This window comes from Erinaceus europaeus, chromosome 15 (assembly GCF_950295315.1).
Source record: "Erinaceus europaeus chromosome 15, mEriEur2.1, whole genome shotgun sequence".
Classification (NCBI taxonomy): Eukaryota; Metazoa; Chordata; class Mammalia; order Eulipotyphla; family Erinaceidae; genus Erinaceus; species Erinaceus europaeus.
Genome location: NC_080176.1, coordinates 31,694,169 through 31,716,099, shown reverse-complemented (window position 1 = coordinate 31,716,099; position 21,931 = coordinate 31,694,169). Strand labels below are relative to the sequence as shown.

General features: G+C 42.0%; 1 protein-coding gene and 1 long non-coding RNA gene across 11 annotated transcripts in view; one reads left to right on the top strand and one right to left on the bottom strand.

Annotated features, from left to right (window-relative positions):
• The window catches only part of AUTS2 (activator of transcription and developmental regulator AUTS2), a 1,407,660-nt gene that overhangs the window by 374,665 nt on the left and 1,011,064 nt on the right, over positions 1-21,931 (bottom strand). The window lies entirely within an intron of this gene.
• LOC132532992 (uncharacterized) lies at positions 1,694-15,811 on the top strand. 2 transcript variants are annotated; one of them, XR_009544888.1, is made up of 4 exons: positions 1,694-1,975; positions 10,542-10,614; positions 10,959-11,020; positions 15,689-15,811. It is a non-coding gene; the product is annotated as an uncharacterized LOC132532992 (long non-coding RNA). The 2 variants fall into 2 exon arrangements; XR_009544887.1 differs by having other exon boundaries at positions 10,542-10,685.

The following is a 21,931-nucleotide window of genomic DNA, read 5'->3' as shown; positions in this document are numbered from 1 at the left end:
CATATTTAAATAATAATTCCCTTTGTTTGGTTTTCTATTTAACTCATGTCCACCTGCTAATAAACGAGATCTGAGCATGCAGCAGGTCTCTCCAGTGTCTTTACTCTAGAAAGAACCGGTCCGTTACCTTTCCCCTGGAGATCACCCTGCCAGAGACCCGACAAATGCCCAGCAGAAAAATATTCCACTCAACAGTCCTGGGTGAGCACTGCTTAAGAGAGACAGATACTCAATCAAAACATGGCCCTAAAGTAGCTTTCATTTAGCAGTAGAGGTAACTAGAATGGAAGCACTGGGTAGAGGTGTGTAGGTCAGAGCTATGTGACACTAAGAGAACCCATCCTGGGGATGACAGTGTGCTGCAGGGAAAGAGAGGCCCCAGAAGAGGCCAGGCTGGCAACCTCTACACTGTCTACACCAGCACAGTGCATGGTGCATGGTTTGAGAAATGGAGAAGCAGATGGCAAAGCAGTTCTGAAGGTAGAACCAGTAGGACTTGATAACACATGGATGTGGGAAGCAAGTAAGAGATACGAGTGAAGATGATGCCAAGGTTTTTTAGTGTGGCCACCTGGACACAAGAGCTGATGTAGTGATAAACAGAAACAGAACATCAATTTACAGCCACCACTGGCTAGATACCCACTGTCTCTCATATCCCCTTCTCCCTACTTTGAACCCTCTCCCCCAATTTAGAGGTTGGGGGCATCCTCTCAGGTAAGAATGCCCCCAGCCTCCCCTCAGGTAAGAATGACCAAAGGTCTCTCCTGGGCTGAAAACTGAGGACATATCTTCTGTGGGTTCTGGAAAAAAGTATTCTCTCCCCTAATGAGGAAAAAAGCAGGAAGCACTTGCCTCTCCTTTGAATAAGCATGAGGAGGTATTGTGGCAGCCATCTTGCAAATGAGGCAAAGAGCCTCAGTACAAAAACTAGGCAGTGGACTCACAGGAAGAAAATGCCTGGCATAAGAACCAGCCCCCTGAGCTCCTTGCTTCTGGACTTTTCTGTTCAGATAATAATAAGTTACTTTGTTGCTTAACCCACTACTCAACCTGTTTTCAATTGAATATAACAAAAACACTACCCAAATGGATGTCTTATTACTGTTAAGATATAACTTGGGAGTTACATCCTTCTTCTAAACTAAACTCCCTGTACAGCAAGAGCTTCGGAAGTCACACCACATCCTATAGATTAGTGGGTTGTACCATTTCCTACTTTTCCCACTGGCTCCTTAAGGACTGAGAGTTATCAGATTTTTAGTGATAGTGCTTTAACCAACTATACACTTCCAAGCAAGCTTCCAACCACAGGTTGTCAAAACCTACACTCTTTTGCTCAAAGAGTGAGTTCTCTATTATAAATCAGTCAAATGAATTGAGAAAGGGGCTCTGAAGGCTTAGGCCAGCAGGCGAAGGAGGACCAGTAGTTTTCTTGATTGTGTGACTCCTCCATTGCCTTTAATTAAGTCTTCCTTGAGGTTCCTAAGTCCCGGGCACATTTTCAAGAGTGACAAAGCATAATTCCAGGGGCTGTGGCAGAGATGAGAGGATTTTTCCAGGCAGGCATATTTTCCCAGATGTTCACAGCTTGCATTGTGAGGTAATCAATGACAGCTGAAGGCTGTGGCAGAGCATTTGCCATGTTCCCCAAGGACTGGTGGGCAGAGGGTGGGAGCAGTAGGGAAGCTGGGAAGGAAGCACCACTGTCCACCCCCCTGCCATTCCTAACAGCAGTATGTCCCCGGGAATGGTTATTTCTATCAAAGTGTTAAGCTTCTGGCTTTCCAACAGTCCAGTTCTAATTTCAAGGTCCACTTAATTCTGCATCAAGTAATTACTGATATACCCAGAAGCACCTTGTCTCCAGAGTTAAGCATATGGTGAAGAACTGAGACCTACTGGTATCCATTATGGAAGCAGCACGGATGCCAAGCCGATTAAAAATGCTCAGGCTCCCTATACAACACGCCGGGTGAGTGACAGCTCCTCGACAAGGCCAGTCGCAGAGTCTGCCAAAACAGTCTCTGCTGCACTGGGGCCCACATGGTGTGCTGAGAAAACAGTTCCATTTCTGGTATTAAATTCCCATACTGACCTGAGGACTTTGCCGTGAGCTCAGCAGGAGCGCACCATCCAATTTACAGCTCCGCTCTCTGGAGCCTCGAGTGCCAGCCCCTGGCAGAGACGAATGATGGTCAACCCCTCCAGCTCATAAATTATGCAAAGGCAATAAATGCACTCAGCAAACAGCGCCTAACATTCGCTGAGCCTGGCTCCTAACACACTTTGTAAAAAGCCAGAAGCTCCACACATACAAGAGGTCTATTCCACTCATAAAGGGGGTCTGTTGACAACCCCAGACGGAAGGCGAGCCACCAGCCCAAGGAGTCTTTCTGCTTCGCTGGCAGCAGTTTATAGGCCTGCTTTATGAAAAGGGAAGGCTGTTTTATAGAGTCAGTGTGGGTAGAATTCATGGTTTCAAATTCACATTTAATACACTGTATGGCTTTCACACCCCAAGTTCAATACACTCTGGATTTTTGGCCAAATGCTTCCTGGTCTTGAAAGATTAAAAGAAGAAGCCTCTGCTCCCTAGCCCTTAGACAGCCACTCTAATTTACAAGACTTCACATCCAGCTACCTCCTGATTCAGGTTATGTTCTGCATGAGGGTGGGAGATAGGAAAGGCATGTCAAATGCAGAAACAGGATCCCAGCTGATTTGATGACATCAGGGGCCCTGCATCAGTTTATTAACAAACACTAACAACCATCTTGAGGTGACAGAGTGCTCTCCATGACAGGATTTCAAAGCCCTTAAAGAGCTGAAACTGCTCTCTTCCATTTTAGAAGCAAGAAATAAAAAGGAACAACTAGCCCTTATCCCACATGCAGGAGAGAATTGTTGGTCACTCAGAATTCAGACAAAGATACTACATCACACACAGAAGAGGGAACAAGGAGGCCTGAAACCCAAACCACATGCCTAAAATCCAGAATTAGAAAGTCACTAGTTCCTAACCCGAGTTCTTCTAGCTATTCCAGCATATCACTACTGAATTGTTTCCACTTCTCCTCCTCCTCTTCCTGGTGTCAAAGATCAGATGGGAGACTCACAGGAGCTTTTTCCTCCCCCAGATACACCCTGCTCTTCAAAACACCAACCCACCCATCTAATCTTTTCCCCTCTTAAAATTAATACACATTTATTGACTACATTTCAAAAAAATCACCCTTAAAATCACCATCTGTGGACAACACTGTTAAAGCTAAAACATAATATATAATTCTCCTGGGTCTTTTCTCTCAAGGGCACATACATAATCTCCATCCATTACATACACAATTTAAGAAACACAAATTAATCCTTTCCATTTTTAACCTGCTTTTGTTTTCATAAAATATGTTATATACATCAGTTTGATGATTAAAATCCATCTGGTAACAGCATAAAAAAAATGGCTGCATTATGGGGACTGGGCAGTAATGCACCCAACAGAGCACATATACTACTATGCTCAAGGACCTAGGTTTGATCCCAGGCTCCCCCACCTGCAGGTGAAGTGCTTCATAAGTGGTGCAGCATAGCTGCAGGTGTCTTATTTTTGTCTCTCCTTTTCTTCCCATGACCCTCACAATTTCTCTATTAAATAAAATAGAAGACTAAAAAGAAAAGACAAATGAAGGCTGCGTTATAATTTACTAACTATACATAATCAAGTAAAAAGTTCACTAGTGCTGGATATTTAACCATTCTGGAATTTCTTTTTTCCTTTGGACATACTTTTTGTTTTGTGTTTCAAATTTATTTATGAAAGAGAGGGACTGAGAGAAAGTGGAAAAGAGAGATCAGAGTACCACATGGCCACAAGCAGTGCCAGGAATTGAACCCTATGCCTACACATACACTCTACCCACTGTGCAACCTCCCCACTCACAAAATGATCTCTGCTCTTTCCCAGAGTCTTTCATAGCCCTTCTTTTTCTGCATGCTTTTTATTCTTTAATGTTGCTGTCTTCCCAGATCTGCATTTACAGTTCTATTGTTTCTATATATTTTCCAGGATAGTCATTAAAGATCCCACTGGTCCCATCTAACATTTATATATTGAGACTGAAAAAATTTCTATGCTCACCATTTGCTATGTGACTTTGGAAAAGTTAAGATTCTACTTTTCAGTTTACTCATATGTAAAATCTCAGTAGTAATATGAATGATGACAGTGAGAAGGATAGAATAGAATGTGCTAATACACATACAAACCAAACCCTAGGTGAACTGGTTGCTTCCATGAGGAACAGCATCTTGTGGGCCCTCCCAGGACCTTATCATCACCATAAAGCAATGACGGTAGGGATAGCCCCAGTCTCCGAAGAGGGGCTCAGGTCATCCTGTCCTGCCACTCGAAAAAGACTGGTCCTGAAATAAGTGCAGCCTGCAATTTTCCCAGTTGTGACCATGAGCTATAAGCTCAGACCAATAGGGACTTAGAGATTACACAGGCTCTGGTGCTAAGTATATATATGTGCCCTGGAGGAGGTAAATGTAGGTAAATAGTTAATTTTAGCCACAGAATTTTTTTAAGGGGCTGGATGGCGGCACACCTGATGGAGCACATATGTTACAATGCACAAGGACCTGGGTTAGAGCTCCTAGTCCCCACCTGCAGAGGGAAAGCTTCATGAATGGTGAAGCAGCGCTGCAGGTGTCTCTCTTTCTCTCTCCCTATCTCCACCTTCCTCTCAATTTTTGGCTGTCTTTATCTAATAAAGAAAAAAATCTTTTTTCAAGAACAGGACCTACCCCCTGCCCTAATCCAATTTTCTAGTCCTTTTTCTCTACTTTGATACCATTATCTCAGACAATATTCTTATCCAACCTTAGGCTAGCTACCAAAGTCAAGCAAAACTTCCATAGTTGTGTGCCCCCAGGAACATGCCTAAAATGGATTTCCTAGCTTTCTTCTCTCTTCCTCTCTATCACCCTCTCCTTTCTCAATTTCTGGCTGTCTCTATCCAATAAATAAATAAATATAATAAAAATAAATTTTAAAAGTACATACAAAAAGAAAAACAGAAGAAAACACCATTACTATAATGCATTTGTTCTATACTCTCATAAATATCTGAGTCCCAAGAACCCATTTCAATCAGGAAATAATCTTTTGCCCACCCTACAGCTGCCACTCTTTCATGCTGCTCTTGATAATGGCATCACCCATCACTCAATTGGTATAAAACGTTATCTTTGGGCTGGGAAAACAGCACAATGGTTATGCAAAGAGACTTTCATGCCTGAGGTGCCAAGATCCCAGGTTTAATCCCCAGCACCACCATAAGCTAAAACTGAGCAGTTATCTTCTTTGACTCCATCCTTGAGTAGACCTATCTTCCTGCTCACCCCACATTATCAGTCTGACTCCATAAGCTCTCTTCATCCTCATGGCCTTTCTATTACCAATACAATGAAACTGCTTTCTGAAGTCTTCAGTCTTTTCTCTGACCCAAGTCTACTGACCAGAGAGGCTTTCCCCAATGTCAGTTTCATCATGGCCTACAGGGCAATGAAAAACTTTTTACATTGCTTCCAACCCTATCCATCCCACTTCTAGTTACTCATCTAATAGTCTTTCTTAAGCCTTCTGTGGAGAAAGACCATTTGCTTTTATTATGTTTTTTTTTCCAATATGTTGTGGACCAATATTTCTATAAAATATAATAAAAACCAGATCCTTTGGAGAATGAAAAAGAAAAACAAAGACATACACAAATACATTTACTAGTAGATTTGAGAGAAAATTACTGTACTGAATTGCTGTTAAAGTCATCAAATACTTAACTCTCAAACGCCATACTAACATTACAGCAGGTCAGCGACAAGCAGTTCACAGACCTGACTTAATCTACACTCACACTACAAGTAGCATGCTCTGAATAGATCCCTAGCTCGAGCAACTCTGAGGCACACACAGTCCTGCCCTCAAGCCATACTATCTACAATTTCTCTACCTGGAATTTCATTTCTACAGGTTCCTACTCCAAAACCTTTATCCCTCTGTAGTTGCTCTATGAATCTTCTAATAGTCTTCCAAAGAGAACTAACTGCTTTTGTCTTCTTCTCTTACAAAGCCATGTTTTCTATGTTTGCTACAACAAAATTTCCTGCTAGAGAGCGCTCCAAGTACATAAGGGTGTGCTTTGCTTATCTTTCTATCTCCAGGCCTTGGGAGATGCCCACTCATATTGATAGATCCACCTCAGTCCTCTTTAGAATTTTTCACACTGTGGCTGATTCTATGTTATGTATGTAAATTATGATTGAAAAGACAGGTATATCTAAAGAAAGCAAGCAAAAGAAGTATTGCTTAACTTGACTTGCTTATTATGCTGGAATGTATGTTTGAACACACTAAGCACAGTTAAAATAGGAGATATATTCCAAGGGGCCCAATGGCTTTATTAATTTCTGTCTGAGCCCAACAGCTAAAATGCAGGTGTACCAAAGGTATTTTCTGGGGAGATGGTGTCAGGGTTGGAAATAGGACTAGAAAGCTAGGTCAGGGCAGAGAGTAGCTTCCAAATATGGGAAAAATATATGAATACCATTAACTATTAGCCTTACTGATTTGACCTGGGGTCCATATTCAGTGCAGGAACCTATGTAATCTCTGAATCCCTGTAGATCTGAGCTCATATTCTATGGTCATAGCTAGAAACATTCTAGGTGGCACTCATTGCAGGACCTGTCTTCCTCGAGTGGCAGAGTTTGTTGTCTCAACCTCCCTTTGGAGAATGGAGCAGTCCCTACCATTGTTGATCTACATTGAGGGAAAGGTCCTGTAGAGGCCCACAAGAGGGTCCACTATGTTGTTCTTAATGGAGATGACCAGTAACAGTGGAGAGAGGGATCTGAGATCATGTCTATGTGGGAATCCCAGGACTCCCTGACTAGGGCCTTGCATGATGGGGTGGCCTAGTAGTAATCAAAATAACCATCATTAAAGTATGCCAGTCTCTTGCCCTTATCCAGCTTTTGTGGTCCTTACTTTTATCTGACATGGTTGTATTTACCTAAAATAGATCTACTAGCTTTTTCTAGAATGGAGACTCCCTAATCTCATCTGCTATATTCTTGCCTTTAGGTTCCTGATTATTAAACAAATTGTTCTGCTTTATATCTTAAATGATTTTTTAGCCACCAAGTTGTAGATGCTACCATGACACCAACCTGGATTCCCTGGGCAGATAACCTCACCAATGTGTCCTAAAAACTCACCTCTCCAGAGCACTGCCAGACTAGGGAAAGACAGAGACAGTTTAGGAGTATGGATTGACCTGTCAACACCCATGTCCAGTGGAGAAGAAATTACAGAAAGAAGCCAGACCTTCTACCTTCTGTACCCCATGATGATCCTGGGTTCATACTCCCAGAGAGATAAAGAACAGGAAAGCTTTCAATGGAGGGGATGGGATATGGAACTCTGGTGGTGGGAATTGTGTGGAATTGTACTCCTTTTGTCCTATGGTCTTGTAGATATTTTTATTTTATAAATAAAAATAATAAAAATATTAATAAAAATAGAAGAGCCTTGATTTGAGGTCCAGAAGAAAATAACTTCCACTCAAAGGCCCAGAAGATATGTGATTATGATTTTCTTGTACTTTCTCCAAAACAAACACTTCTCATTTCTATTTGGGAATCTCAATATCTCCATTTTAAGACTCAGCTCCAAACCGAAGTAAGTCAAGGCCTGTGCCCCCTCTCTGCTTCATTCGAATTAAGGAATATGATGGAATTCTAGGAACCTCGTGACAAAATGCATTCTTAAGCAGAAAGTGGCAATCATTGAATATATCACAATGACACTGAGGAGGGCATTGCTCTCTATTCTGCTCAATGGACCTTGCTGGAACAGTTATTTTGTATCTCAAATCCATTTATCATTGCCATCAAAGATGTCAGGGCTGAACACCATCAGTGAGCAATGTTATTTTATTCTTCTTTCTGCCTAAAGGAAATGGGAGGAAAATGAGGAAGAACCCCAACTTGTAAACCACAGCATCTAACATCAAGTACAATTTAACTTTGCCAGTGACAAAACAAATTGATTTTCCTTTGGGGCCGGCGGTTTATCTGAAACTGTAAAGACATCCCTCACCTAAAAGCAATTTCAGAAGAAACCACCTGCAGAAGACATGACAACTGCTTTCTTATTTAAAGATATGAGGTAGTAATATGGCAACCAAAAAAATGTCCACTTCATCTTCCCATCTGCCTGATTCTTTGTGCATGTCAATGGGGGCTGTCACTTTGGGCCATATATGGCAAACTCTGATGCTGCCTGTCTTTGGTCAATTCACAGAGCCCTTAATTTACACTGTCTGTGTTGTTCTAATGCTTATTTGGGTTTGGAGCAAAATCAAAAGCTATCAGTGCCACAGAAATAAAGAATATTTTAATACTGGGAGCAGTTTAAGGTATTTTGACTAAGTATAAAATGATGCCACTGGCTCACCTATCCCTCTGTCTCAATAGCAACTATACCAGACCAAAACAAAACACCTGAAAAAAAAAAAAAAAAGAAAAACCTATCAAATGATTTGAGTGACAAAAATAGCTTAAAAGATAAGGAAAGGGAGTCCGGCGGTAGCGCAGCGGGTTAAGCGCGTGTGGCGCAAAGCGCAAGAACCACTGGAAGGATCTCGGTTCAAGCCCCGGCTCCCCACCTGCAGTGGAGTCGCTTCACAGGCAGTGAAGTAGGTCTGCAGGTGTCTATCTTTCTCTCCCCTTCTCTGTCTTCCCCTCCTCTTTCCATTTCTCTTTGTCCTATCCAACAATAATAACTACAACAATAAAACAAGGGCAACAAAAGGGAATAAATAAATAGCAAAAAAAAAAAGACAAGGAAAAAGCTTATCACAAAGCCAGCACATTTGGAACTCTATAGGGCCCACCAATCTCCAGCTGCTAAGGAGTTAACAAGGAAAGCAAACTTTCAAAAGTGTTGGGTATTCTACACTTGTAACCTAGTTCTTACAATCTTTTTTTCACCCCTCCTTCCAAATTCTCATTTTTAAAATTTATTTTCCCTTTTGTTGCCCTTGTTTTATTGTTGTTATTGATGTCATCTTCTTGGCTATGACAGAGAGAAATGGTGAGAGGAGGGGAAGACAGAGAAGGGGAGAGAAAGATGGACAACTACAGACCTGCTTCACCACCTGTGAAGCAACTCCCCTGCAGGTGGGGAGCCTGGGGCTTGAACTGGGATTCTTACGCTGGTCCTTGCGCTTTGCACCACGTGCACTTAACCCTCTGCGCTACCACCCAACTCCCCAAAATTCTCATTTTAAATTGCTCAGAGCTCAGACATCCAGGGTGGTCTGAGGGAATTCCTCCAGAGTCTCTCAGATAAGCACACTTTTCAATTCAATTAGTTATTTAAAGAGCCCACTCTTTCTGACTGTGCATTACAAATACAAATACATGAACTATAATCAGGTTGTTCAAGCCTGAAGTTCTAAAGCATGATAATTAGTATCTATATATTTTCCTTTTCACTTTGAAATCCAGGTATAATTCACAAAATGTACACTGTAAATTTGTATTAATTTTAGTTTATTAAGATGTCACTGAGGTTTTGAAAATAGGGAAAGAAGTAGGTATTTCACAAAATTTTGGAGTTTAGCAATTTTTTTCCCCTTAGAAGAAAGGAAGTCACATTTTCCAAGTGTAAACACACATAAAATCTTACTTAAAACTCAGAGCCCACAAGTCTTGATAGTTGTCAGAATGAGAAAAATGAGTTTCTTGTCCAAAGGTAAAGCTTACAGTCTAGGGCCTGGTGATTTGTAAATGATCTCTTTTACTGATTTACTGATTCCAAGTCATCAATAACATTAATCCCTACCTGCCTGGGGACCTATTACAAATGACTTTGAAGATGCTGTGAAGCAAAAGTTTATTATGAGACCGCAGTGTTGTTGCCTGGAGACCTTCTCAGTCTGTTCTTTGGAGGTTTTCTATTTGTGACCCCCCCTGTAATGCTGCAATTTTCCCTCCTCAGACCAGAGGTGCTTATTCCTTTGAGTGGGTCAGAGGTCCACAGGTTTGCTTCCACTAAAGGTGGTGGCTCTTTTCAGAGTCTTGGGTGAGCTAATAAAAGCCAAATTTGCTGATGAGTAAAAAGGAAAAGTATGTTATGGGTTAAAATAATACAAGAGTCTATTTTTTCCGCTGTGTTGTGATCCATAGAAATCACCCTGAGCCTTTTCCCTTTCTTCTCTGCCTGGGAAGCCAATTGCTTTGATTGCAGTGATATGAGCTAGCTAAAATGACTTGCCCTTGCTTGTGAGGCAAATGGAACATGCTAATAGAACTTATCGCATTACCCGATGCAAAAGTGCCATAGCTCATTACTTTAAGATAAAAGGATATCATTGCAGACGGCAAGCAGAATTGACTTTCTGAGGCCCGACTTGATGATGATTTAATCAACTGCTCTCTTTCACTTCTCATCTCTGCGACTGTCGGTTTCACAGGTGCCGTTAAATGAGACACTCAGAAAGTGAGCGGAGGGAAAGAAATTGCTGTCATTACTTTTCAAGAAAGGAGGTATGCAAATTTTCGACAGAAAGATTGCGTTCATAATGGGACTGGTAAAATACAAGGATCATGCTTGACAGGTGAGGGCAAGCCATTTGTATGTCCTTAAAGCAGAGCAACCGTTCTCATTTAGAAATGTTCTCAGTAAGAGAAACTACAAATGAGAGGTCTAGTGGGGCCCATAGGAGGCAGGCAGGATGCATAGGGCTGGACTAAGCTGGCCTGAGTTCTACAAAGAGAGGTTGGGGGTGGTACTTAAAGTCTGAAAGAAGCCAGATGAGCAGATAAAGTCTTTTCTGAACTGAAATGCTAACAATTTCTTGAAAAAATACCTGATTCTCCTTATTATGCAGCTGGAACCAGTGTGCCTGGATTCAAATCTTGACTGTACTGAAAATATTCTGTGGACCCCACAGTTTCTTCTTCTTCTAGCGTTTGCCCTTCTTCCGTAGCCAGTCAACAGCGTCAGGTTGAGCCTGATGTAAAGTTTCGAGACTTCCTTTGAATCTGGAGAGGTGGCAGTCGTTGACTATGTGGGTCATAGTCTGTCTGTAGCCGCAGGGGCAGTTCGGGTCGTCTCTGGCTCCCCAGCGATGGAACATAGCGGCGCACCAGCCATGGCCTCTTCGATAGCGATTGAGGAGGGCCCAATCATAACGTGCTAGGTCAAAGCCGGGTTGACGCTCGCAGGGGTCTGTGATGAGGTGTTTGTTCTTTACCTCAGCTGACTGCCAGCTCTGTTTCCAAGAGACTGGAACAGAGAAGTTCAGTGTAGGCGTAGGGGACCAGATTGGGTGACGAGACGTCAAGCGTTGAACAGGGTGGGCAAAGATATCCGTGTATATTGGCAGGTCCGGTCGAGCGTAGATGTGGGAAATGAACTTAGATGATGCCGCATCCCGACGAATATCTGGCGGGGCGATGTTGCTAAGAACTGGCAGCCAAGGAACCGGGGTGGAACGGATGGTTCCAGAAATTATCCTCATGGAAGAATATAATTTGGAATCGACCAAGTGGACATGGGGGCTATGGAACCATACTGGGGCACAGTATTCTGCAGTGGAATAGCATAATGCCAGAGAGGATGATCGTAGTGTGGAAGCGCTCGCGCCCCATGAGGAGCTGGCCAGTCTTGCAATGATGTTATTCCTCGCGCCCACCTTTGCTGCAGTTTTTATGAGATGTTTGTGAAATGACAGAGTGCTAACGAGAGTAACGCCAAGATAGACTGGATGGGCTTCATGCCAGATTCTCGTATCGCCAAGCTGCACATTAAGCTCATGCGAGGCCGAGGCATGGTGTAGATGGAAAACAGATGATACCGTTTTTGCAGTGCTAGGGATTAGTCGCCATTTTTTACAGTAATCAGATATCAGAGACATCTTTTGTGAGTGTTTCCTCGAGGATGTCGAACTTTGATGCCTGAGTTGCACAGCAGATATCATCGGCGTAGATGAACTTCCTTGAAGAAGTTTCTGGGAGGTCATTGATGTAAATATTAAATAGCGTAGGAGCCAGAACAGAGCCCTGGGGGAGGCCACGTGAGACAAGTCTCCATCTGCTAGACTTGTCACCCAGATGCACCCGGAATCTTCTGTTTTGGAGAAGAAACAATATAGTATTGGCCACCCATGGAGGCAGGCATCTTGAGATCTTGACCAGGAGACCACGGTGCCAGACAGTGTCATAGGCTGCTGTGAGATCAACAAAGACAGCACCCGTCTTTAAATTCTTCTGGAATCTATTTTCAATGTATGTTGAGAGGGCCAGGGCTTGTTCGCAGGTAGATCTTCCTGGGCGGAAACCAGCCTGGGCGGGTGATAGGAATTTCTCTGTAAGATGAGAAATACATGACAGAAGCAGCCTCTCAAGGAGTTTGTAACACACGGAGAGGAGAGAAATTGGTCTATAGCTGGCGGCCAGTGTTGGGTCTTACTTTGGTTTCAAAACCGCTATAATCTTCGCACGACGCCAAACTTTGGGCATAGACTCAGATTCCAAGATGTGGGACAGGAATGAAGCGAGCCACTTCTTTGCCGTGGGGCCCAGGTTAAGAATGAGTTCTGGGGTGATGTTATCATAGCCAGCAGCTGTTCCCGGTTTAACCCTCTTCAAAGCGTCTTCCAGTTCAGACAGTGTAAAGGGAGAGAGTTTTGGAGATGGACAAGATAACCGGAAGTGGGATGACCACTCGTGGGAAATTTCTCTTTTCCAGACTGGGTCGATCTTAGCACGTCCAACTTGAGTTAGGTGACTGGCCACTGAGTTTGGAGATACGGGAGGATGGGAGACGGGAGGGGGTTGGCTACCGGCACCCAGTCTGTGAAGAAGCTTCCAGGCCTTCCTACTTGAGTGGGTGAAGTTCAGACTTTCTGTGAGTTGTTGCCAGCGGGCTTGGCGTGCTGCATCCAGGGAGGCAATGAGATGGCAATGAGACCCCACAGTAAGTCACTTAGTCTCCCTGTGCCTCAGTTTCACCAGCTCTCAAATGGGGCTGTAGGCAAATGTCTGCTTCCTAATATTGTCTGCATTGTCCAGTATATTTATTGAGTTAATAAACATGTACTAACACTAAATGTGTGTGTGTGTGTGTGTGTGTGTGTGTACATATGCACACATAGAATTACAGAATTAACACTAGAAGGCTTAGAACAGGGTAGAGAGGGAGTAACTCATTCACTCTTTTATTCTTCAACAGAAGAATATATGCTAGGTTGTGGAAACCTGCCTCTGGACAGACTATAATTCTTCACTGAATTCTGAATACTAAGTTTAGCTCCCTTAAGACAATGTAAGCTCCTCAGAACCAGCAGTCTGATTGTCTCTGGAATCTTCCAGTGTCTAGCACTATCCTGCCCCTCCCCCCAAGGGCTGATTATCTGATGACTTAGAGGTTCCTTCACTCTTGTTCTCACACATTTTGCACCATGTGCAGAGAAACCCCCAGTTCTTAGATTGCCTCTTGGAGTAGGACACGCCTGCTTGTCTGAGTCTCAGAGTTTCAGGCATTGTATGTCTCAGCCTGGGCTGAGGATGGCACAGCCAGCTAGAGAAGACATTCTGGCTGGATCACCTTCAGGAAGGCACAATGAATCTGAATAGATTAAATGATCAGGGTAGTATGAACAGAAGTGTTTTTTTCATCCACTTTGCCATCACTAGGTAATTGTTCTATTTTCTCCAACACTCAAAGTAAAAGCATCTTTCTTAAAGTGCTGTACCTCTGAGGTCTCTTTCCCCAGGTAATGAAGCTGCTGCAAGCCATTCTTCCTTCCAGTGTCAAAGGTTGTGAGGTTCCAAGTTTAACTCCTGCTTTTCATGCTGAGCCTACAGGATTTAATTCCTTGCCAAAGTGACATCATCCACCTCAGACAAAGTGGGGATTGCTGTGGTATGGGGGTGTGTGGGGCTGTGTGGGGACACACACACAAATACAGCTGAGATGTTTTTATGGAAAAGCTTGGTTCCTGAAGTGCATTTCACATCTTCTCTTCTGTGTTGTCTTTCAAGATAGGGATTCTCCACAGAATCTCAGAACAAATGCCAGCCAGCAGCTGGGGGTCATGTTACCATTGTTCTGTGTGGGGATGTTAACCAGTCTCTAGTTTCAAGAGGAAAAGTCAAGACTTCCAATGAGAGGCAGTACTGGATCCCAGTTCTGTTTTCCAAAGTTCATGTTTCTGGACAGCACATTATAACACCCCACTCTCATGCACCATACAACTGTGTGGAAAGATATATCTTTTAAAAAAATATTTATTCATTTATTTCCTTTTTGTTGCCCTCGTTTTTATTATTGTTGTAGTTATTATTGTTGCTGTACTGATGTTGTCGCTGTTGGATAGGACAGAGAGAACTGGAGAGAGGAGGGGAAGACAGAGAGGTGAGAAAGACCTGCAGACCTGCTTCACCGTCTGTGAAATGACTCCCCTGCAGGTGGGGAGCTGGGAGCTCGAACCTGGATCCTCACACCAGTCCTTGCACTTTGCGCCACGTGGGCTTAACCCACTGTGCTACCACCCAAAAGATATATCTTTTTAAAATTTCATTTATCTATTTATTTATTTATTTATTTATTGGATAGAGACAGCCAGAAATTGAGGGAAGGGGGAGACAGGGAGAGAAGAAGAGAAACACCTGCAGCCCTGCTTCACCACTTGCAAAGCTTTCCCCCTGGGTAGAATAGTGCTAGACATTGGAAGATTCCAGAGACAATCAGACTGTTGGTTCTAGGGAGCTTACACTGTCTTAAGGTGGGGACTGGGGGTTCAAACCTGGGTCCTTGTGCACTGAAATGTGTGCACTCAACCAGGCACGCCACCACTTGGCCTCCAGTCATTCCCATTTCTATTTCCACTGCATAGCTCCTCTCTCTTTAGTGGAAAATCTATGGCTTTACCTGATTCACAAAGCGCACTTCGGAATCTGAGGTGGAACCAGTCAAATTCTTGTATCCTTATGATTTTAATGTGCCACTGGGGAATGAACTTGAGGCCTTGCACATGAGCTATACTGCTGAGTAAACTTCCAGGCCCACTTTTCCTTGCTTTATTTTCTTGGGGGTGGGATAGGGGGTAGGGAAAGGAGGAAAGCCAACACAGCACCAGTCTACCATCCATGGGATTCCTCCAGTGCCATCTATGGTGCTCCCGTGTAGTGACAGAGCTTCACGGCAGGGTTCGGCACATGGTAAGGCTGACACTATGAGGTGAGCTTTCTCCCTGCCTCCGATTTTCAAGCGCTTACTTGACCATTTAACCATGTAGTGTTTAGGAGAGGTACTTGTCACACCTTGGAGACTGGCTTCCTTTTATAACTTGTAGATAATTCACAGGACTTTTATGAGAATTAAATGAGTTCAATCAGGTGAAAACATTCTGGAAGAATATTATTAGCTAAATATTCCCAAATCTTTCATGAAAAGCATGTTACATCACACACAGATGCAGTAGCTTAATAGCTATTCAAACGTTTGGTTGAATTTTTGTATCATTTTGTTGCCTGAGTGAAAATCATATTCCACATTGGAGGGGGTCAGTTTTTGTTGTTTTAACCTGAGTTTCACCTCTCTGGGCCTTTTCAGGGGGTGGGGCACCACAGCACCCAAGCTTTTCCCAATGTGGTGGGGACCAGGTGAACTTGGTTTATGCCCATGAGAAGCAGGCATCCATCCATCCATCCATCCATCCATCCATCCATCCATCCATCCATCTAGGTGAGCTATCTTACTGGCCATTGGGAAGGTTTTTGAAGACCTGGTTCTAAGCTATACAAAGACAGAGACTACAACCCAAACAAAAGCAGAAACTATCATTCCCTTTCAAAAAAAGAGAACAATGGGAATTTTGCTGCTAACAAGCAGCTTTATTTCACTTACAAAATGCCAACAAAGCAAGATAGTTAGGAATTCATTTTCCTAGTGTCTCTTCAGGACTATTTATTTATTTTGGCATACTGGAGCTTCATGGCTATAAGAACCTAACACTTCCAGAGAACTCCTTTTCTTCCTTTTCTTTTCTTTTCTTCTCTGTCTTTTTTTAAGGTAGAGTCAGAGAGGAGGAGAGATGATCAGAGAAAGAGAAAGAGAGACACTGTAGCAACTGCCATACACAGTTCTCCTATATAGTTCTGGGGTCCTCAAACATGGCACTAATGTGTTCTACCTGGTGAGCTCTTTTCTAGTCCTCTAAGATACTGACTCTGATTTTTGGGGAGAGAAGTGAATATATTTGGGTTCATTCTTCAGTCAGGGATTAGTAACCTACAAAAAGACGCCAAAATAAAATATACACAGATAATGATTTGGAGACTAAACTTACAGCTTATGCATAATATGGTAATGATTTATAGGTTTTGATGCTGCCAATATGTTCACTCAAATTCAAATTAGCAAGATAGTATACATAAAGAGAGAATGAATATCAAAAATATTAAGTGATTATTGGCACAACTAGGAAACCAGACATTTTGAAACTAGTCCAAAGAGTCTGAACAATCTGAATTAGGAGTCACCCTTTGCAGTATGTCTATATACAGTGCCTATTGAAGGTCTGATTTTTAATGGAATCAAGTCACAAAGTAACCTTAAGAATAGAGTAAACTTCCTAGAGGGCTAATTTGGTAAGTACAAAAATGGGGATTTATTGAAAAAATATGATTCAAATGTTTGGCACTTAGTAAGCTCTCAACAGTTCAACTCTGCCTCTCCAAGACACAAAATATCTGGTTCCTCTCTCTCTGACTTCTCTGGCTATATTTCAGTGGTCAGTGTCCAGCACAATCAACAGTGTGGTCAGCTTCCCCTAATATACCTACCTCAGACTCTGCTTATACTCTGTTCTTCCTAAACCTGACACATATTAGGCACTCAAATAGAAATGGAACAGTGAACTCATAAATATATTAGTAAATTATCTGAGGAAAAGTGTCATGAAAGGTTGAACTGAGGAAATCAAGAAATATATAGTTGTTGATGAAAATAATTTCAAGTCAAAATTATATCCTAAGAAAGTAACACTTGATGAAATAAGATTTTAGGGTACTTTTAAAATCATGAAGCTCAAAATCCAAAAATACTTCTTTTTACACTTCACTCTCTACAAGCCAATTCAGGTAACTGGGACTGGGGAGGAAAATGGTGCTCTCCAAACAGTGTGGCCCCCAACCAGATTTTAAAAATATTTTGTCTTTTAAAATGCAAGATAATGAAAGGTGGATAAAGAAACAGAAATAGTTGTGACAAACTGATCTACAAATGTTGGAAAGTGGCTCCATGGTATCCAGATACACTGGGCTGCTATTTTGTAGGATCTAAAAACCAATTCTTCTGTCTTTATTAGGTTCCTACCTTCAATTCCATCCCTTTGAATTCATCATACTTGTGAGATTTTAAATTACACTGAATGACAGTCTTTATTTTAGAATGGCTTACAGTTTAGTCTTCTATATCTTAAACAAGGAAGGGTAGGATTACTATAAATTATCTGAAAGAAAATACAGATTTCCAAGATAAAAACACCCACTGGTCTTCCAGTCTCAAATTTCCTGTTTTGACACACTATATGCAGTAATTTGGTATCCACACTCTCTTATTAGAAAATGAATGTGCTATTTTTTTCTGAATGCTGCAATTATAATAATTGAATTTAAAATGGGAATTGGGTTTCTTTATTTGGAGGAAAAGAATAATTGTATATTTCTGATTAAATCAAGGGGATTGTAAAGAGGTTGTACAAATTCCAGCTCCAGTCTCCCTGAGTGACTCCTCATCAGGCAAGAGAAAAGAAATGTTCAAACATGGTGAAATGGACCAGCACCTCCGCAGCAGGCACTGTCTTTGGCCTCATTTCCTATGTCTCCTGGGCTTCAGTCACAACACCCTTGTGACAAAGGCAATCAGAACACCATGGCATTGTTACGTTTTAAATGGCAGCCATGCTGGAGTTCCCCACTGTGTCAAAAATTAAGAGTTAAAATGCAAAGAAAACAAACATCTCATTATGTTGAAAATGCCTGTCTTCTTTTTGGCTGCCAACATTTTAGAGTAGTTTTTATTTCTCCATCATGAAACTTCTCTTCTGGGTAAGTGGGGACTGCCATGGCACACACAGTAGGGGGTAAGTGGCACAATCCCACTATGTAAAGAGTTCAGCTTTTTATGTTTTACTCAAGAATCACACCAAACATTACCTTTAAGGTTCAGATGTAAGAAAGCAAAAGGACTGGAGGAAGAAGGCTGGTATGCCTTTTACTTTATTTTTGATAGTATCATTCATTCCTCTGCAGCACTCATTTTATGGAAATCAACTTCCTTAAGAAAGAGGGCCTTGCTTCCCCAGAGCCTCACCCTACCAGGGAGAGACAGAAGCAGGCTGGGAGTATGGATCAACCAGTCAATTCCCCATGTTCAGCGGGGAATCAATTACAGAAGCCAGACCTTCCACCTTCTGCATCCCACAATGACCTTGGGTCCATACTCCCAGAGGGATAAAGAATAGGGAAGCTATCAGGGGATGGGATGGGATACGGAGATCTGGTGGTGGTAATTGTGTGGAGTTGTACCCCTCTTGTCCTATGGTTTAGTCAATGTCTCCTTTTTTAAATAAATAAAAAATAAAAAATAAAAAGAAAGAGGGCCCTCTAGCACCAGGCAAGTCAGGGAATGTCTTTGTAGTGCTTATCATTTCCTAATGACTTTGTTGAGAGGCTTTATTGAGAATTAGTTGACATGAATAAGTTGCTCGTATTTCAAATGGACTATCTGATACATTTTTCATATATATGCACCCAAGAGATTATCACTACAACCATGAGAACAAACCCAGTGGTACCCCTCAAGCTTCCTGTGTTCTTCAGGGCAACCCCTCCCTCCTCCCTGTGCCCATCCCACCTCCACCACTCCTCCCAACTACTGGTCTGCTTTCTGTCACTACGGCTTAGTTTGTATATTTTTGAGAGTTTTATGGTAATGGAAGCATACAGCATGCACTACTTTTGTTTGGTTTCTATCATTCCCTGCCTACCATTTGGACAACTAATTAAAGAAAGCTTCCCAGTTCCAATGTGGAGGGCAGCCCACAGAGGCTGCCTTAGCCATAGTTTATTGTCATCCCCCTAGGAAGAGGACTGATTCCTTGGTCTTACTTTATTCTTAGGCTTTATTATGTACTTCAGTAATCAATAAGCACTTCTATGGCAGAGGGTTTATTTTACCCTATAAATCCAAGGAGGAGAGAATGATATTAAGACATCAATATGGATGGGTTTTGCTGCTCTGTAACATTATGAGTAGAAGGCGAGCAACAGATTTAAATCTAAGAAGGTTACAGAGCAGTCACAACTCCTGGCTGGATGGCAGGGATCATAAAAGACTCAGGCAAGATCTACAGCAGTAGATCAGAGCAAAACACCCAAACTGCACAGGCACACTGGGCTGCTGCTCAGAAAGAATTATAAGCACTGACTTGAGTGGAACATGCATAGGCCCTGTTAAAAATCCAAAATATTTCTTAAGAGAACAAATGCAGGCTGTGGGTTGACTGTGTTGACTTGCTCTGGTTTGGGAAGAAGCCTGCCTGATGGTCACCTGAAGTCCTAGGAGCATTTTAATTCTCTCCCTTGCAACTCCTGGCCCAGGGCTCTTGTGGGAGTGATCACTGAAGCATCTTTTCTCAAGCCTACCTCCTAGCAGAAGCACAGAGGTCAATACATGAAAAAAAATAAATAAAAGGGCTAATAAACTTGTTTTTTCACAATCACTGGAAATCAAAGAATGAATATTGAAGAGATATTTCTTTTGTACCCATCACACTAGGAAAATGCTCAGACACAATGTTGGGAAGAGGAAGTACTCATTCCACTGCTAGAGCCATGTCAATTTGCTATCTGGAAAATAATTTAGCAATATGCAGCCAGAGCTACACCATTTTCCATTCTACTTAGCTCAACCATTCTTGTTGTGATGTACATTCCTGAAAAGGAGCAGAAATGCCTGTCAGAATTTGTTTACAAATTTCATCATGAAGACAGGAAACAATTCAATAATATATATTTTATATGGCTGCTGTCAGCACACAGAACAGGCCAGGAAGCATGTACCTCAACACTTGACATTAAGCCCCTTTCTACCCTTCCAACACCTCCTTACCTTGTGCCCACAGACACAGGGTAGCTTTGGATTTCCAATGCTGTAGTTATCAGGCAAAGGTTAATTGTAATCATGTGCCAACAATGGTACTGTTAACTATTCACCTCCCAATAAAAAATTAAAGAAACTCGCATTTGCCATCATTCCAAGAGTCTGGTATCTGTACCCTAGACATCTGAAATCAGGTATTTTTTAAAGATTTTATTTATTCCATGTGAAACAGAGAGCTTCACATGACAGAAAAAGAGAGAGAGTCAGAGCAACATTTTCAAATATCAAATACCAGGGATTGAACTGGGAGTCCCAGACATGCAAGTCCTGCTTTCTTCCAGATGAGCTCTTATCCTGGTCAGTAAATTTCTAAATATTTCTAATTTCTTGGAAAAATCCAGATTCATAAACCTAAATGTCCCCAGACTGGGAAACAGATAGACTGATTTGCCACTGTGGTGTCTGCCCATAAAAGTAATGGTGAATATATAATTAGATTCCTGAGGACTCAAATTAAAATGGAAAGTGATCTCACACAGTCACAGGGAAGTTAAAATAAACATCCTGTTTCATACAAGTGATCTTGTATAAGTTACATATCCTCTCTCAGGTTCAATTTCATTTTTTTTTTAAATTTTTTATTTAAGAAAGGATTAATGAACAAAAACATAAGGTAGGAGGGGTACAACTCCACACAATTCCCAACACCCAATCTCCATAACCCACCCCCTCCCATGATAGCTTTCCCATTCTCTAGCCCTCTGGGATCATGGACCCAGGGTCGTTGAGGGTTGCAGAAGGTAGAAGGTCTGGCTTCTGTAATTGCTTCCCAGCTGAACATGGGCGTTGACTGGTCGGTCCATACTCCCAGTCTGCCTCTCTCTTTCCCTAGTAATGTGTTTCTCTGGGGAAGCTGAGCTCCAGGACACATTGGTGGGGTCTTCAATCCAGGGAAGCCTGGCCAGCATCCTGGCAATTTCATTTTTATATTAATAATATAGGGATAACAGTGCCTTCTCTCATGGTAAAGGAGATAATCATGAAAATATTTGGCTTTTGTTATTATTATAATCAAAGACACAAAATGCATTTAATTATAGATACATTATTACTTTGAGCTTGCTAGACACAGAGAAGGAAAAAAGACTGGAAAGAATATGTACTGAATATTGACAGTGTTTCTATCTAAGTGAAAAGGAGTTTGAATCATTTTTGTTTTCATCTTTAAATCATAAGTAATTTTTAATCTCTTAAATGATTACATATAATCTTATAGAGGAGAAAAGGACACACAATGATGTATAAAATACTGCCCATGGGATCAAGTCTCCAAGGTCCTTTCAGTATCTCTAGAAGTCATTACATAGCACCTATGCAGGGCAGCTTTGTTTGGATTTGGATTTGGACTCTGCCGTTCAACAGTAGCAGTTGAGTGAGAGACTCAACCTTGTTGTGGCTTTGTCTTCTCATCCACAAGATGGGAATAACAAGAAGTAGCTATTAGGTTAGCACTCTGAAAACAATGAACACACTGGTCTGCCACAGTGAATGTCCAGCAAATGGTCATCACCATCATCAGACCATAGTCATGATCATTCAGGCTGCTCATATTATCTTAGGGTGGAATGTGAATGTGAAGCTATAAAGGGAGCCACCAAGCTTGGGTGACAAGCCCTAAACAACATAAGG